The sequence below is a fragment of the Antechinus flavipes genome, chromosome 5 (assembly GCF_016432865.1).
Source record: "Antechinus flavipes isolate AdamAnt ecotype Samford, QLD, Australia chromosome 5, AdamAnt_v2, whole genome shotgun sequence".
NCBI classification, from domain to species: Eukaryota; Metazoa; Chordata; class Mammalia; order Dasyuromorphia; family Dasyuridae; genus Antechinus; species Antechinus flavipes.
The window spans coordinates 31,594,687-31,612,964 of NC_067402.1; positions in this window are offsets into that span (position 1 = coordinate 31,594,687).

An 18,278-nucleotide genomic window follows, 5' to 3' on the forward strand; every position below is an offset into this window, starting at 1 on the left:
GTTAGAATGACCAATATATTTCATTTTTTAATTTTTTTCTTGACATAAAAATTTGTACTTTCCATCTACTTTAACAGCAATAAAAAAAAAAAAAATCCTGAGCAATCTCTTCTAGTCCTCTATCCGGATAATTTAACTTTTTTGACCTATTACCCACATTTTCCAAGTGTTTCTCATGCCTATAAAAAAGGCAGAACTATTGATAACTAAATTCAAAAAGCACCTCTTCTCCTTTTCAAAAAGGTTTTTGTTTGATTGATTAGACAATTAATCAACCAAGAATTTATTAAGTACCTAATATGTGCTAGTGACTGTGGTAGACACTGAGAATACAAAGACAAATATGAAACAATTCCTGCCTTCAAGGAGCTTTACATCTTTACTTTTGATAAATACTGAAAAGACAATAGCAATATAATTACTTTTCTCATTTCCCCCCATAAGTTTTTACCTGTTCTGATGGTTTCTGTCTATCTTGATTGAAACTGCCTCTCTATCTCAAATAAGAAATTCTTCAAAAAATCCTCAGGGAATAATGAATTCTAATGCAGCACTTAAGATTAGAAGAGCATGACATTCTTAATAGGAAATGATCCAAAGAAAGTGAAAAAATAATTAAGGAAATTAATGCTTCCAATAAATACAGAGCAGAAACGTAGAGGTTCCCCTTTATACTACTGATACTATAAGCTAATACTGTCACATATGTTGAGGTATATTTTACAAAAAGCAATTATCACACACAGTTTTTTGAGTTTGAAGGAAGATGCTTTGATTGATGGAATAAATATCCTTTAGAAATTATAAACATTAGCGTATAATTAGAAAATAACTCCTGCATTTTAGAAAGTATTAGTTTAATAACTTAATATTTTATAATTAAGAGATAGTATGGCATAATAGAGAGCCAGACTTGAAGCCAAGAAGATAAGAATTCAGATCTTGAATATGACACATATTGGCTTTATACAAGTCACTGAATCTCTCAAGGGCTTTCTACAATTGTCAGTTACAGAGAAAACGCTTAACACTTCTAAGAGAGAGACAGTCCAGGACATATCCCAATTTTATGATCATATTTTAAATGTAAGGTGTGTGTGGTATCCTTGAAGATTACTATATTCACATGAATTTATTTAGATGCCGTTAGAAGGGAGTAATGAATAGATAGCTCCCTAATCTCTTTTACTAACCCTTTTCCAAAGAATCTGATTTCTAGTGGGAGGGGAGCTGATCACTCTGCTGAAATTGGAGAAGGGATTCATAATTTGGATTATATCTATCTAGTCCCTTAAATATTTGTGACATTTAAAAGTTTGAGAGACATAAATTCTGGGTTATTAGTCATTTTATTAATAATGATATCATTTTAATAAAAGAAGTCAATGGCATTCTAGAATGCCAAAGACAATCATCATGATGGGCTTCATGCCCTTAAAAAATGGTTGTTCCAAAGGTTAGCAATCAATTTTGATTGGTTAATAAGTAATGAGAGAATGAATATTATAATGAGGAGTTGGACCTATTCTAATAAACTTTTATGTCATTTATTTCTAAATTACCCTCTGGGCAATCTAATCAAAGAACTTCTCCCCTCTCCCCCCACATCAGAATAGAACACAATAAGTAGGAACTCAACTTGGATTCGATTCCTTGTAATGTTGGGTAGAGTCTAACCAAAATTGAGGGAAAAGTTAGTTCAACCTTCAGAAACAAAGTTTAAAATGAGGACTTTAGATAAAGGGGAAACTGGATCTCCACAAATTATTAGTTATTAAGAATCATTCATTCACATTAAATGGTGTTCCTGATACCATTTCTTAATAGAGAAGTGTTATAAGCTATATATCTATCCAAGACCCAACTCCCTTCCTCCCAAATACCAGTTACATAAAGACCATATCCACACACATAGCAAATAAAACCATTCATCCAAGGCAATAGAATGTGGAAATCAAAAAAATTATATAGATGAAGCCATACCAGACAATACATTGAGAGTGAGATACCTGAAATCACCAATATTCAACCACTACTTAAAGACTTCCAATGCTGGGGAAACTCATTACCTGCCTAGAATGCCCATTCCACTCTAGTTTGCCTCTCTGCAATTCTACCTCTTGCTCCTAATTGCCCTCAGGATTTGAGGTAGGGAAGAGAAATCCAATCTATCTTCCATGGGACAAAATCTCTTTAGGAATATTTAGTGCAGATTTACCTGTGTCTTCAATGCACACAAAGTAAAAACTAAGAACTGTGGGAATCAATGAATTTGTAAATGAAACGGATGATTCTGCATTTCAATTTAAAAGATTTGATAGGGCACATCAAAATCTAATATATTCTTCTAAATGTTGAAAATTTATTCTGATTTCTAAAGTTTTTTTTTTGTTCTGAGATTCTATTCCATAATTCAGAAAGAATGAAAAATGAGAAATGATTTATTTTCATGACATAAATAAATACACCCCATAATTATCTCTATACAGCATCATCAATAACTACCAAGCCTATGATAAAGCTTTCATTCCCTTGCCTTCAGCTCTAGGAAATTCAAGTTAGTTAATACTATATTTGCAGAACACAGACAAGGTGAATTTCAAGGTTACCTTTTATGACAGAAGCTATTCTAGCACCTCCATCCTATGCCAGAAAAATGTCTTCTAGTTCTGTCATATTATCTGCTTTCTTTCAGGTTTATTTTATAGGTGACATAAAAAAAATTCCTAGTTAAAAAAAAAAAAAAGTAAAATCATTTATTTAAGGACGTCCTGTTTCTGCTTAGGGAATGGTTGCTTCATTTCTAGGTGAAAGTATTTTTAAATGATATTTGGAAGCACTGACCTACTTATTGGGATCCATTACCACCCACTCTTTTTAGATATAATGACCTCATGTGACCCTCCTCTAACTTGAGTTGTTTTTACATTAGGCTCATGGTCTGATGAGTCACATTCAAAGGCTCGTGCTCATAAGATTTCTGTCCTTGGAACTGTAGTTACAAAACATATAAATATCTCCTGATTACGTCCCCAGTTAGAGAACAAAATTTTCTAATGGGCTCAGAATTGGGATCCCAGCCCTGACCTAGGAAAAGTCACTTTCTGAGGATGGCACAATGGATGGTGTGTTGGGTCTGAGTCAGAAAGACTTGAGTTCAAATCCAGCCTCAAATACTTAATAGTTGTGTGACTTTGGGCAAGTAATTGAAACCTGTTTGCCTCAGTTTCCTCATCTGTATAATGAGCTGGAAAAGGAAAAAACAAACCAGTCTAGTATCTTTGCCAAGAAACCCAAATTGGGGCTATAAAGAGTTAAACATGACTGAAAATTACTGAACAACAAAAGTTTCAAACTAGGCAAAGTTTCTGTGTCTCAACAGTTAAGGAGAAGAAGTTATCTCACCAAATCCCAGGAGTCTAAGAAGGTCCACACCACTTTTACCCACTCCAGGGGCACCTCAAATACTGCCCAATCAGGATGAAGTGTATGAGAGTCATTGGTTCAGAGTTTAAAAGAATTCAAAGGGATTTATTGGTTTATAATTTGAAAGAATTTAAAGGGATTCTCTTATAGTCACAAAAGAGTTTATATATGCCATAGTTGATGGACTAAACTCTAACAATCTGGCAATTAGAAATAGTTTGGGGAGAACTTTCTATACTGAAAATTTGGGGCTTTGTGAACAGGCTAACAGCCTAGAAGGTTGTAAATTGTTTTTAAAAAAAAGAGAAGAAAAAAGAAAAAAGCTTAGGAAGGAGCAGAATTCTTTTCATAAGGTTAAGGAGGCAGGATGACTTTTAGCAAAGTATTGTCTAACAGAACAGATGAGTTTTTGCAAAGGACAAATAAGTAGCAATAGATAAAAGGGTTTTATTGCTCCATATTCCTTAACTGGGTGCACAGTTTTGAGTAGACCCTGAAATCTGATCCATAATTTCCTCCCTTGTTGTCTTTTAGGAAAGGGGATTCTGGAAACAAGGGCTGGGGATCCATCAAGAGGATGGGTTTATCTGCAGTACCAAAACCTTCTCCTTGTGCGGTCCCACACTCAACAGACAGAACAAAACCTGGAAAAAAAACACATTTCTGTCCCAGCAGCCCCAGAGCTTACCTTTCAGTCTTAGCTGCTCACAAGTATCACTTTTGTTCACTTTCAAAAATCTGGATCTTTGCTCTCTGTCTTTTTGCTTTAGATAACCCACTTCATTGAACTTCATTTCTGATCCACCCAGATTAGTATGCATCTATTCTAAACTGCTGTGGGAAATTTCTTTTAATCAAGACAATGAAATTGAGCTGCTGGGCTGGATTCTGGGAGATCTGAATTCAAACCCAATCTCTGATATTGACTTGCCATAGCCAAGTTACCTTTAATTCTACCTCACTTTTATTCTTTATAAAATGTGGATAAAGTATCCTATAGCATTTGCCTCATGCAATTGTTTGGAAGCTCAAAGAAATAATGTATTAATTTTGGAAACTAGAAGCTTGGTAATGTCTGTGTCATGTTTGCTCAAAGCAGACTCCCTGTCCTGGTCCTTCCTGCTGTTGTACCACAGTTCTCTTTAATTGTCCTGTTTCAGTTTCCCTAATTGATCCTGCCTCAGTTTCCCTTGCCAGATATTTTTTTAACTCCCAGCTTGTTTTATCAGTCAGTCAATGTGTCAGTTAATAAACAAAATTAAGCACTTACCATATGCTGGACTCTAGACTACTTACTGGAAACACAAAGAAAAGCAAACTTTGACCCATGCCCTCAAAGAGTTCAAGAAGGTGCTAGTATTTGGGAGAGTAAGAATGGAAAGTGAGATTTGAGCTGAGTCTTGAAGGAAACCAGAGAAACAATGAGATACAGGTGAGGAAGATTGGAATCCAGGTTTTCTTATTTCTTGTCCTCCCACTCTTTATTGCTCTGTGAACTAATAATCAACTCAGAACAGTACTGGATATTATTTTTTGACTGTCAGTTTCATAAAAAAAATTAGTTAGAAAAATATTTCTGTGTGTTCAAAGATTTGAACTGAACTATATATATCCACATGAAATAAAACTATTGTAAATCAAAGCTGGATTCTCACATATTGAGATCTTAAACTATGTCAAGATGTAGAGACCTTATTGAGAAGCCATTATCTCAGATATCTCAAGGTCCCTTTAATGTAGAGCTCTAAAAGCGTACTTTCTGAGATAGTCTGTGAATCTGGTTTTATTCTGTTATTTAGTCGTGTTTCAGTCATGTCCAACTCTTTGTGAACCCTTTTTGGAGATTTTTGGGGAAAGATGCTGTAAGCAATTTACCAATTCCTTCTCCAGATCATTTTACTAGTGAGGAAACTGAGGCAAATAGAGTAAAGTGACTTGTCCAGGGTCGTACATCTAGTAAATGTCTAAATCAGATTTGAACTGAGGAAGAGGAGTCTTCCTAATTCGGGGCCCAGGGCTCTATCCACTTTACCACCTGGCTGCCCCAGGATTATTTAAGGCATGTGACTATCACTACTGTCTCAGTAAAAAGAATACTTCATTTCAATATAATGTAGTGGAAAACAGGAAAGATTTGGAATCCAAGAACCTGGATTTAAATCTTTGTTTTGCTACTTATTGTGTGACATTGAACAAGTCACTTAACCTCCCTATGTTTGTCTTTATTTATCTGTAAAATGAAGAGATTAGATTGGATGGCCTCAACTGCCTCTCAAGCCATATATCTATGATTCTAAGCCATTTACTTATCTCTGGATCTCTATTTCTCCATTTGTCAAGTAAAGGAGATTGGAATACCTAGGCTCTGAAGTCCCTTCCAATTCTATTTACATCTATGATTCTAAATCACTTAACATCTCTGTTTCCTCATCTGTAAAATGAAGAGATTTGACTAGATGACATTTTAGTACCTTTCAGCATTTGATCTATGATCCTTGAAACTTAGGTCCCTTCTGGACAACTGGGTTCCTGATGTTGGGAAAGTTTATCTTTAGTTTTATGCAAGTGATTTTGTTACCTAATTGTCAGCTATTCTAATAGTGTAACTCTTTTTTTAAAGAGCCCCAAAACTTCCAAAAAATAAAATGAAAGGGCTGCACTGACTTTTTAATTTAGGCCCTGAAGATATGACCTTAATACCAAATGAGGTGCCACTGGATTCAGGTGACTGTAGGGTGTGAAAAGCAATTCCTCCCCCTTCATCAGTATTTGACAATAGGCACTTAGAGATCTGAGTGAGCCCAAATAGATTAATGAGGCACTAAAAGACTCTAATGAATAATGGAGTATTTTGAAATTTATTTTGTGTTTTATTCATTTAACTCCAATCCATTTAACAGCTGAAGTTCTCACTTCTAGAACTATTAAAAGATTTGGTATGCAAAGATTTTATTAATGTATGAAGTTTTATTTCATCCATCATTTATTAATTTATTTACAAAAGGAGGGTTTGACCTACACAAGCAAAGTAAAAATTGAATGTTTCATAGGGCTTATAGTCAATAAATTTTCTCTTCAACAGGTTAACAAGAGACATTTGAAATAATCTTAACTGCTAAAGTTCTTATCACAACTGATTCAACCAGTCTGGAGAGCAATTTGTAACTATGCCCAAAAGGCTATCAAACTGTATATACCTTTGATCCAGCAGTGTCTCTACTGGTCTGTATCCCAAAGAGATCTTAAAGGAGGGAAAGGGACCCAAATGTGCAAAAATGTTTAACTGATGGATGTCCATCAGTTGGAGAATGGCTGAATAAGTTATGGTATATGAATGTTAAGGAATATTATTGTTCTATAAGAAACAATCAGCAGCATGACCTCATAGTGTCCTGAAGAGACAAGAACTGATGCTGAGTGAGTAGAACCAAGAGAACATTGTAGAAAGTAAAAACAAGATTATATGATCAACTGTGATGGATTTGGCCCTTTTCAACAATGAGGTGATTCAGACAAATTCCAATAGACTTATGATGGAGAGAGCCATCTGAATTCAGAGAGAGGATTATGGGGACTGAATGTGGATCACAACATAGTTGTTTTTGTTATTGTCTGTTTGATTATTTTCTTTCTTTCTCATTTTTTTATCTGATTTGTCTTGTGCAGCTTGAAAAAATGTGGAAATACGTACAGAAGAACTGCATGTGTTTAACATATGTTGGATGACTTGTCTAGGGGAGGAAGGTGGAGGGAGAGGGAGAAAAATTTGGAACACGAAGTTTTGCAAGGGTGAGTTGAGTATTGAAAACTTTCTTTGCATGTATTTTGAAAACAAAAAAAGTATTATTTAAAATAAAATAAAAGTTCTTATCTCAGAAAAGTAGATGAAAAAGTGAAAGACTAAAGTATATAATGGTGTATATTTTTATTGGTTTGCTTAATTGGTTTTCTTTGTTACAAAAGGCTTGTTCTAAGGCTGGGGTTGGGGGAAGTTATATTTGCAAATGACTACAGTGGAAGAACTAAAGATGGTAATAAAATATTTTAAGTTTTTTAATTGAATGAAAAGAATCTAAATAGTTGTGAGACTTGGGGCCCATCCTTCTTAGCAGGTCTGCCAAATTCAGATTTATGAAATCACTTTTGCCTCTCTGTGCCTTCCTCTCTTCACTTTCTTCCCACCATTCAGATGTTCAGTTTCCTCTTGCTGCCTTTACCTATCCACTTATTAAAAAAAAAAAAACCTTATCAATTACTCATTCTTTATTATTTGTTGCCTCTCCTAGGGATATTTGCATTTTAGAATGTGGCAAAGTTTTAAAATAAAAAATATGATATTGGAATATTAGGATTAAAAACCATAAGTATAGTCATGAAATCATTAGTACAAGAGAGGGGAGTCTTGGAATCTTCCCATTCTGCTCATTCATGTGCAAATCTATCTCTTCAGGCAAAATAAGGCTAAGTCTCTTAATATTAAACTACAATGAATGTCTTCTCTTAGCTTGTCCATTTAAGCTATGACTTACAACAATACTCTGTTCCTTATCTATCCAGCATCGAGTGTTAGTGTCAGATTGTTTAAGGAGAACAAATATCTTCTTTTCCCCCAACAATTCTAACTCTCAGATCATCTCTTCAGAAACAATTAAATGGCCCACTAGGCTTCCCTGTATCTATATCTTCAATTTTTAGCACTTATGCCACAGAAGTCCAAATCTAATCTGGCCCTAAGTAATTGGAATATAAGTATGTCTGGTTTGGTTAACAATATTGGGGACAAGAGGAAGATTGAAGAAAGAACAAGTCAGCTAGTAAGGGTAAAAGGGATAATGGTAAATAAATGGAAGGAAGACAGAACCACTCAACTCCTATATGTTTCTATATCTTAGTACTCTCGCTTGATCCTTCTTTTCTTCTCTCTCCATATCAAGTGTTTTTACAACTTTCTTTTGGTCCTTCTTTTGAAAATCTGTTGAAGCCTATGGACCTCCTTCTCATAATAATGGTTTAAATGCATAAAAATAAAATAGATCACAAAGGTCACAAAGAACCAAAGGATGGGAATGTAGTTATCAAAGTGTTTTCAAACAAGATCATGGTCCCCAACTTGACTCCCTGTTCTATATTTTTCTCTTATACTCATCAAATCCCATGGGTTTAACCATCTTCATGAAGATATAAACGACTCTCAGAGCTACATGTCTAATCCCATCTCTCTCCTGAGTTTTAGTCTGGTATCACTAACTGGCTATTGGACATTTCCCACTTTATGTTCCTTGCACATTTCAGACACATCTGTACAAAATGGAAGTCATTGTATTCCTCTCAAAGCCCTACCCTTTCCTGACTTCTCTATTTCAGTTCATTTTTCTTCCACTCACTTAGATGTGCAGCCAGAGAGCCCTTTTCAACAGAATTCTTTCTCACCTTCCATATTCAATCACTTGCCAAGTCTCATCAATTCACTCTCTACAACATTGCTAATATGCATTTATATTCTCTCCTTACTCAGCCACCATCTTAGCTCATCTCTTACCTGACTTATTCAAATAGCTTTCTATTCAGCCCTCTCATAATTGCCCTTTACTTAGCCATCAAATTGATAACTGCGCTTCCTAAAGCCCAGTTCTGACTGCCCTATCTCACTTTACTTCAAAGATCTTTAGTGACTCCCTCTTGTCTTTAGGATAAACTAGAATCCCTACCTATTAGACAGACCTTTATGTTTTGGTACCATTTTTTCTGTCATTCTCTTCTCCTTCATAAACTATATGTTCAAGATAAAGAGAACTACTTTCTGTTCCCCTTACATGACAGTAACATAGATATCCCTGCCTGAATTTCAACAAATTGACATTTTTTGTTGTGAACTAGATGAAGAGAGGAAAGAGAATTTGAAATGATTAAATGGTCCAAATACATCAAGTGGACAAGTTTTATTAAGTGCCTACTATGTGTCAAGCACTTTTCTAAGCACTCTTTTTTTAGATTTTTAGATTTTTTTCTTAGATTTTAGATTTTTAGAAAGAAAAAAAAACTTTTCTCAAGGAGCTTACATTCTGATGGGAGAAACAACATGCCAACAACTATTCACAAATGATACACACAGGATAAATTATCTCAAAGGGAAGACACTAGCATTCAGGAGGACTGGGAAAAGGCTTTGTGTACAAGGTGGGATTTTAACTAGAACTCAAGGGAAGCCGCAAAGCAGAAAGGAGAAAGAATAGAATTCCAAGCATGGGGGACAACCAGCGAAAATGCATTGGAGTCAGAAGACTGATTGTCATGTGTTCAAGGAAGAGCAATTCCAGTGTCATGAGACTACAAAGTACTTGGGTAAGAGCTTAAAGTATGAGATGACTAAAAAAGTAGAAAGGAGCCAGGATGTTAGGTGCTTTAAAATCAAACAGAAGATTTTATATGTGATACTAAAGATATGGATAATGTGGGTGTTCAGTTGTAATAGTCATTTCCAATATTTCTGATCTAATTTGGGGTACTAGAATAGTTTCTCATTTCTTTCTCCAGCTCATTTTACAGATGAGGAAACTGAGATTAATAGAACAAAGTGACTTTCTCAGGATTACACAATTACTCGTTACATTACACATACACTAGTTAGTGTATGAGGTCAGAATTGAACTCAGAAAGTGTGGATTAGGAATTGAGTGCAACTTCTTCCATCTTGTGAACTGAGCACAACTCCCTCCATGATGAGTTAAGTTTTAGCTCACCAATTAGAGACTCTCCTTGCCATACTCCCCATCCCAATGATCATTCCACAAGAACATTCTGTTATGATACCATTTGTTCTGGGAGCCTGCAAAGGTTTCCTGATCCCAGAAATAACCTAGATCAGTTAGGTTACTATCTTATCTAATCAGACAGCTTTTGCAACCTCCCCTCTCAATTCTCTTTTATCTGAAGCTTTTCCCCTCCTTCCTAGTTTAAGCATACACAATCCCCTGTAAACTCAATTTGGGAAGTCTCTGCCTGTACAGGTATGGTTCTTTCGCTGGTAAATTCAAAAAACTCCAAGACAGGTCTGATATTCTTTGCAATATAGCTATGCCTTTATCTCCCCAGAGGTAGAAGGGAGACATTGGAGTTTATTAAACAGAGAGGTTCTGTGGTCAAACCTGTTTTTAGGAAGGTCAATGTAATTTGTTGAATAAAAGATAGAATGAAGACAGCAATCAATAATCAGCTTGAAAGTAGGTCTTTAGGGGATAGCTGCAAGTCCTGACTTGTCCATAGTCTGTTCAAAATTTTACTAAAGTCTTGGATAAAGGCTTTGATGGCATGCATATCATATTTGAATATGACACAAAACTGTTGGATAACTAACACTTTTTATGCCAGGTCCAGAATACAAAATGATTCTGGTCTGCCACATATTGTAAGATAACATTTCCTAGGGATAAATTTAAAGCCCTATTCTTTAAATTAATACATAAATTTCAAAAATACCAGATGAGTTAGTCAATGGTAAATTTCAAGATCAACATTAGTATGACAAGGTATACAGAAAAGCTAAAACAAACTTAAGTAGAGTTCACACAAAAAGTCAAGAATTTCAAGGGAATTAATGGAAAAAATGCCAATGAAGGTGGCTTGGCTGTTCCAGACCTAAAACTATATTAAAAAGCAATGGTCATCAAAACCATTTGAGACTGGTTAAGAAACAGACTAGTCGATCAGTGAAATAGGTTCGGTTCACAGGACAAAATAGTCAATAACTATAGCAATCTAGTGTTTGACAAACCCAAAGACCCCAGCTTTGGGGATAAGAACTCACTATCTGACAAAAACTGCTAGGAAAATTGGAAATTAATATGGAAGAAAATTAGGGCTCAACCCACACCTAATACCAGATACCAAGATAAGATCTAAATGGGTTCATGATTTAGACATAAAGAGTGATATTCTAAACAAATTAGAAGAACATAGGATAGTTTATCTCTCAGATATGTGGAGAAGGAAGTAATTTGTGTCCAAAGAACTGGAACTCATAACTGAACACCAGATAGATAATTTTGACTATATTAAGTTAAAAAGGTTTTGTACAAACAAAACTAATGCGGCAGAGTTCACAGAAACAGCATCCAGAAGTAAAGAGAGAGAACTGATGTTTCTGGCTCTGGAAAGACCACACATGATTCCAATTGTAAATCTCCTATTTTAGGAAGTCCCTGTATCTGCAGGCACATATATAGAATGGGTCAACTGGTGTGGCAAATTAACTCAAAACTATACCATATGCAAAAATATTTAGGGGGAATGTAACAGCTGTCATGAAACATTTAAAGATATAAAGGAATTCTGTTTATACTGGTTAGTTGGTTATTGTCCTTTGTTCTCCAAGAGGACTAAAATGATATCACTACGTAGGGTCAAAATACAGTGTGAGACTGTGCTGGTCAGATCAATACAAAATGAGAAGATTCTATCACAGGGAGGACACAAATAGTCCACATGAACATTTGGAGTGGAGTTAGCTCTAAATTTATTCATCTCACATCTCTTTTGATCTACTGCAATTCTGCTTTGTTCGCTTAGAGCATATGACTTTTTTGATGCAGGTACATCACAGAGTGTAGTCCTGTGTCAGTGTCTCCTATGTCTCATAATCAATTTCAAAGTTCTTCATAAGAGTGTCCTTGTATTACTTCTTCTGATTTTGATGGAAGCACTAGTTGGACACAGAAGGAAGAGCCGGAAGCAATAATAATCAGCTTCAAAAAAACAGCTTTGGGGTCAATAGGAGTAAAAACTTCCTAATAATTAGAGCTATCCAAAAGTGCAGAAGAATAACCTACTCTATTTTAAGTCTAATTCACTTATTATCACTTCAAATTCATTATTATTAGGTCTTAAAATAGAAACTGGGTGACCAGTTCAATCATTTTATAGACACCAATAGCCACCAAGATATTTTCCAACACTAAAATTCTATTATTCAGTGACATTTTCATTAAATCTCACTTAAATCCTTCATAGTACTAGTTAGTAGTCTACAGCATTAGGTGGATACCTATTCACTACAGGATTCTTTACTAGACAGTCTGGAAAGTTACCAAAAGAATATTTTAAAGATGTTTTCAGTCTGGTTAGAAAAACAATATACTTACCTAAATGATATTTAATAATATAATACAATCAAAATTCATATAGAGTCATTTTCATATCTGTGATTTAGAAATGAAAAAATGTGATTTGGAGATTTAAGTAGTACTTTTGTACTTAGGACAATCTATGAAATGCTCTCTCAAATCAACTTTTAAGAATAAATTTCATTGTGCAGAGCACTAAGACAGGACAATGAGATATTGTCCCTCTGGATAGATATCCTAAGAACTAAAGATAGGAAGCAGGGAGCTTCCCTAAGATATAGCACCATGGATAAGGCAACCTATAACATGATAACTTCCCATTTTAATTATTTTTCATAACTATTTCAGCTGTTTCTAGTTCCTGGACTCTCTCAATTTTAGCACAATTTTGGGACAAATTTGGGACAAAGTTCTAGATGATACCCTGACCTAGTTATGCTCACATTTACCACTGATTCCTTTTCACTTATCTCTTGTGTCCACTGTTTGACTGAAAACTAAAAATGTCCAAACGAACATTTATGTCTCACATGAATCCTTCTCAGAGAACCTGAAAACCATGGTTTTGGCACTGATAAAAATGTTGTGTCCTGATTAATGCAGAAGGGAAGATGTGAGCTTTACTAGCAACATTTTTAAATCCTAAAGTCAAAAAGGCACAAAGCAAAGTCTTTGTATCAGAGAGATTTCAAGGGTATCTAAACTTTGTAGCTCAAACTCTCCTGCAGTTTCTTACTAGGCAGGTAAGGATTTCACAGATGTTTCATAAGTCGAAAGAAAGACTCTTCTTGAACTATACAGCAGCCCAGATGACACATTCAGGACCCATGCTGGACTCAATTACTATTGGCTCTTACCCATTCAGTGATACAGGCAACTTACCACAATAGAGAACTGAATCTCCAAAGAGAATGTAAGGGACCTGCGAGATGAATGAAAAGCTTTTATTTGTTTGAAAGCTCAATGATTTACCATCTCTTTTATGTATCCCCCAGCACAACTACTTACTACACAGCATTTTATATTTTTTAAAGTCCACACATCAAACATGGAGTGCAGGCAATTTTGATCTCCATTTTTTTTTCAGAGGAGCCTGAAACAAAAAGAGGAAGATCCGACTTCAGCATCCTTTACTTACACAATCCTTCTGTCAAACCCCTAGGTCCCAGTTCTTGGTGTTTCTCCTTTTCAGCTGGCACAAAAGCACTTTATCCTCCAAATCCAGAATTGGACTATCAGGATTTAAATACAGCAGCAAGAGCCACATCTAAAAAGAAATGCTCATGATTATGCAGGAATCATGTCATAATTCCTCCTGCTATGCTCAGCATCTGCTAGACCCATAATCAAGCCCAGTTCAGTTCACCATAACAAAAAATGGATGGAGAAAACTAGAGTTGAAAGAAAGTATAGCATAGTGGATACAATAGGGACTTGGAACCACAATGGAACAGAATTCAAAGCCTGTTTCTGACATTTACAAACTGTGTGACCTGAGCAAGTTTTTGAATTTCTCTTAGCCTCAGTTTCTCCTCTGTAAAGGTGAGATAATAAATGCTTATCTTCCATAGGGTTATTGCAAGGCTCAAAGAACTTACCCTATCTATAATGAGTTAACATACATATAAAGCCACATGTTTTATTCAATTCCAGACATACAGTTTGGGAAGAGAATTGATACTGGAAATGAAAGTGATGAAAAAATAAGATGTTAATTTTTTAAGGAACTATGTGGATAAAGTAGAAATATGTAGATGATGGCAAAGGTCCTTAAACCTAAATCATATGAGAATTGATGGAAGTGGGGATGTTTAGTCTGCAGAAGAGAAAGTCCATGAAGAATGTGCTGCTAGCTGTGTGACAAAGTACTCAAAAAAGGAACTCTACTTGTTCTATTTGGTACCAGAAGGTAGAACTGAAAACAATGGGTGGGAGATACTAAGAGGGAAATTCCAGCTTGATAGCAAGGAAAGTTCCTTAACCACTAGAACTATCCTAAAGTGAACCAATATTCCTTAGGAGGCATGAATGCCCTGCCTAACCTCAATGATTCACTGTGAGTGACTTGCCTAGGATTCCACAACTAGTAAAAATTTGAGGTCAGAGTTGAACTCTGGTCCTTCTGTCCCTAGGTGTGGTGCTTTATCCACTGTGCCACCCAGCTGTTCCTTTCACTGATTGTTTTAAGCAAAAACTGAATGATCATTCATTAGGTCAGTCATTTCCCATCTGACTACTCATGGATTTTGCCATAATCTTTAGAAATTTATCTTCTTAATTGTATGTTTGATCTATATTGGATTATTTTTTGTCTGTGGGAGGGTGAGAGGGAGAGATAAAATTTGGAACACAAGGTGATGCAAGGGTAAATGTTGAAAACTATTTTTGCATGTATTTTGAAAAATTAAAAAATTATTATTGAGAAAGAAAGAGAGAAAGAAAGAAAGAAAGAGAGAGAGAGAGAAAGAAAGAAAGAAAGAAAGAAAGAAAGAAAGAAAGAAAGAAAGAAAGAAAGAAAGAAAGAGAGAGAAAGAAAGAAAGAAGAAAGAAAGAAGAGAGAGAGAAAGAAAGAAAGAGAGAAAGAAAGAGAGAAAGAAAGAAAGAAAGAAAGAAAGAAAGAAAGAAAGAAAGAAAGAAAGAAAGAAAGAAAGAAAGAAAGAAAGAAAGAAAGAAAGAAAGAAAGAAAGAAAGAAAAGAGAAATTTATCTTCCTGGGAGAGCCCAACTGTGAAACTCATACCTCCTCAGTATCCTCTGTCCCTTGGGTCTCCTCTCCCTCTATTTGGAGATGGTAGGTGATGGATATTGGAGATCTCCTTCCAGATCTCTCTTTAAAGAGGGGCCCTGGTAGATACCTCATGTTTTCCCACCTGGCTACAGGACTTCATCATGCCCTACCATGTATCTGAATGCAACAAATTGAGACCAGTTTGCTAAGCTTAGTCTACTATTCTGCATTTTGTAGTCAAACTCATGTAACCTGCTGGAGACCTTACTTTTTACTGGTTCACACACACACACCCAATAATGTAAATCTTGGTTTTTGAATGACCCAGATATGACTACCCAATTTTCCTACATCAGCTTCACAACTTATATCCAAGGTATCAATCTTGATTCTGTTGGGCAACTCTTTGGTCATCTACGGTGGAATATCTCTTTATCCCCCAAAACAAAACTGGTTTAATCAGGACAATGGAACCCAGTCTACCCATAGTCCACATAATAGTTCCCAAACAACATGAGATTTTCTTTTCTTTTTCTTAAGTTGCCTTCCCCTATCAGACAATGAACTATTTGAATACAGAGATTGTCTTTTGTCTTTCTTTGCCTAGCACTTTTGGGACCATGCCTGGAACATGGTGCATGCTTGATAAATATTTAGCTGACAATTGTTGATTTTTGTTTGAGGTTAAGACTAAATGGTCATTAAGATGCTTTCTAAAACTGAAATTCTGTGATTTGATCCTTTGGTTATTAATGAATCTCAACTAGCTTTGACTGAGATATTTTCTAGCTTAAGAATAGGAAGATGGACCAGGCAGTCTTAAGCAATCAATCAATAAAAATTTATTAAGTACCTACTATGTACTAGATACTATGCTCAGCATTGTACTGGATTAATCACAAATGGTTTAGGAGTTCATCTGTCTGCAGACAGACCATTGGATCTAATTCATGCACAGTTTTGGCTAAAAAAAATTAGTATGATATGAAGAGCAAGTCTTTTGGAGATATCATTTACAATCCAAAAGATACTAAAAGTCTCTATAGCCATCCACTGATTTTTAGAAGTTAGGGATGAGATATAAATGGCAGCCTTTTCTGCCAAGTAAATCACTACTCTCCCACATTAGTCTTTTACTGTTTTTCTAGGCCAGACAAAGAAATATTAGAGCTCTCAACAAAACTAGTTCAAGGGCATGGCTCATAATTAAAAAGTAAAGGTGGTTCACTAAACACACCAATATTCATTAGGTCAATGAATATTCATTAGATGCTTTCTGCATACAAGGCATCAGAGAGTTTATATCAAAATGGGCATTATCCTTCAAAATACTCAATGATGTTAATATTTATTTTAAATTTTTTGGAACTGTTCTTTTAAAATTATATTCAGGGGTTATTCATTAGCAATTCAAGAAAATCATTCTTGGAAAAGGGTACACAAATATGATGTTGCAGGATAGGGGGCTTTATCAAACCATTCTGGAAAACAATTTCAAACTATTTGAGTCATTAAACTATTCATAGTAATTCAGCATGCAAGCCTACCACGTGCCATACACTTGAAGGAGGTAAAAGACACAAAGTCTTGGTTTATACCAAAATATTCATAGTAGCCCTTTTTGTGGTTGCAAAAAAAATTGAAACAATCAATTAGGGAATGGCTGAACAAATTTTGATATGTGTATGTAATACTATTGTCCCTAAAAGGCAATGGATATAAGAAATTCAGAGAAGCATGGAAAATCTTAAATGATCTATTGAAGAAGTAAAACAGAACCAACAAAACAATATATACATTGACCACAACAACGTAAATGCAAAGAACACTGAAAAGTTGCCAACTTCTAAAAGTTGTAAATGATTAATCTTGCCTCTAGACAAAGTTGATCAAAATTAATTCCTCCTCACTCTTTCATTTCTTTCAGGACTCAATTCCCTACCCTCTAGACTTTTTTCTACACTCGAATTTGCTTCCTTCTCACCCTGGAATATTGCTCTGTGCCTATGGCTCCTTCAAGTCAGTTCTTCCATTATAAGGAACAGTCCCAGATCAGTAATTTTCTCTCTTTTGGTCTTCTCTGGGATTTTCTCCTGTTTCTGGTCCCCATTCTCTACCATAACCCACCATAGACTGCAGCCTCATTCTAAGGAGAGTTTCTTCCGATACTTTCATTTTAAGAAAAGCCATATTCATACTGTCATGCCTTTTTGGCCTTCACTCTTGATTCTCAAATTTTCTTTCTCCACCATGCCCCAAAGTGGGTGCTTTCTCCAGCCACTTCCATCTCCCCATCTCATCCCTTTGCAATGCTATTGGGTTATCCTCCTTCACAGCCAGCTAGGTGTCCCAGTGAATAGAGTGTTAGGTTGGGAGACAGGAAAACTTGAATCCAAATTAGGTCTCAGACATTAGACATATTATTTGGGAACATCATTTCATCTCACTTTCCTCAGCTGTCAAATAGAAATAATATTAGGGCCCAGCTCTCAGAGCTCTTGGAAAGATCAAATAAAATAATATTTGTAAGGCACTTAGCACTTAGCACTGTGCTTTACACATTTACACATAATGGACACGATATAAATGCCAACTAATTTTTTATTAGAATATAAGCTACTTTAGGGTAGGGACAGTCTTTCTTGTTTATGTTTCTATTCTGAGACTAGAATTCTGAGATATGAAATCCTTTCCACAAAATACTTCAAAAAACAAAATACTTTATTTACTTGACTCTTCTCCATATAGAAATGACAGCCTTTGAGTGGGGAATATTATCAATGATATCAGATGTGGTTATTAAATTGCTGGTGGGGTAGGGGGACATTCTATGTTACAAAGAAGAATTCAACAGAGAGGAATATAGCAGTGAAATAATTTGATAGCCAAACCAAATGCATCAATAGAGTTTCATAAAAGAGGAAGGTCTCATTATTTTGCTGGCACAGCATGTTTTTACTAAAAGAACATTCTAAGTGAGCACCCATCTTACTCATCAACCTTGGT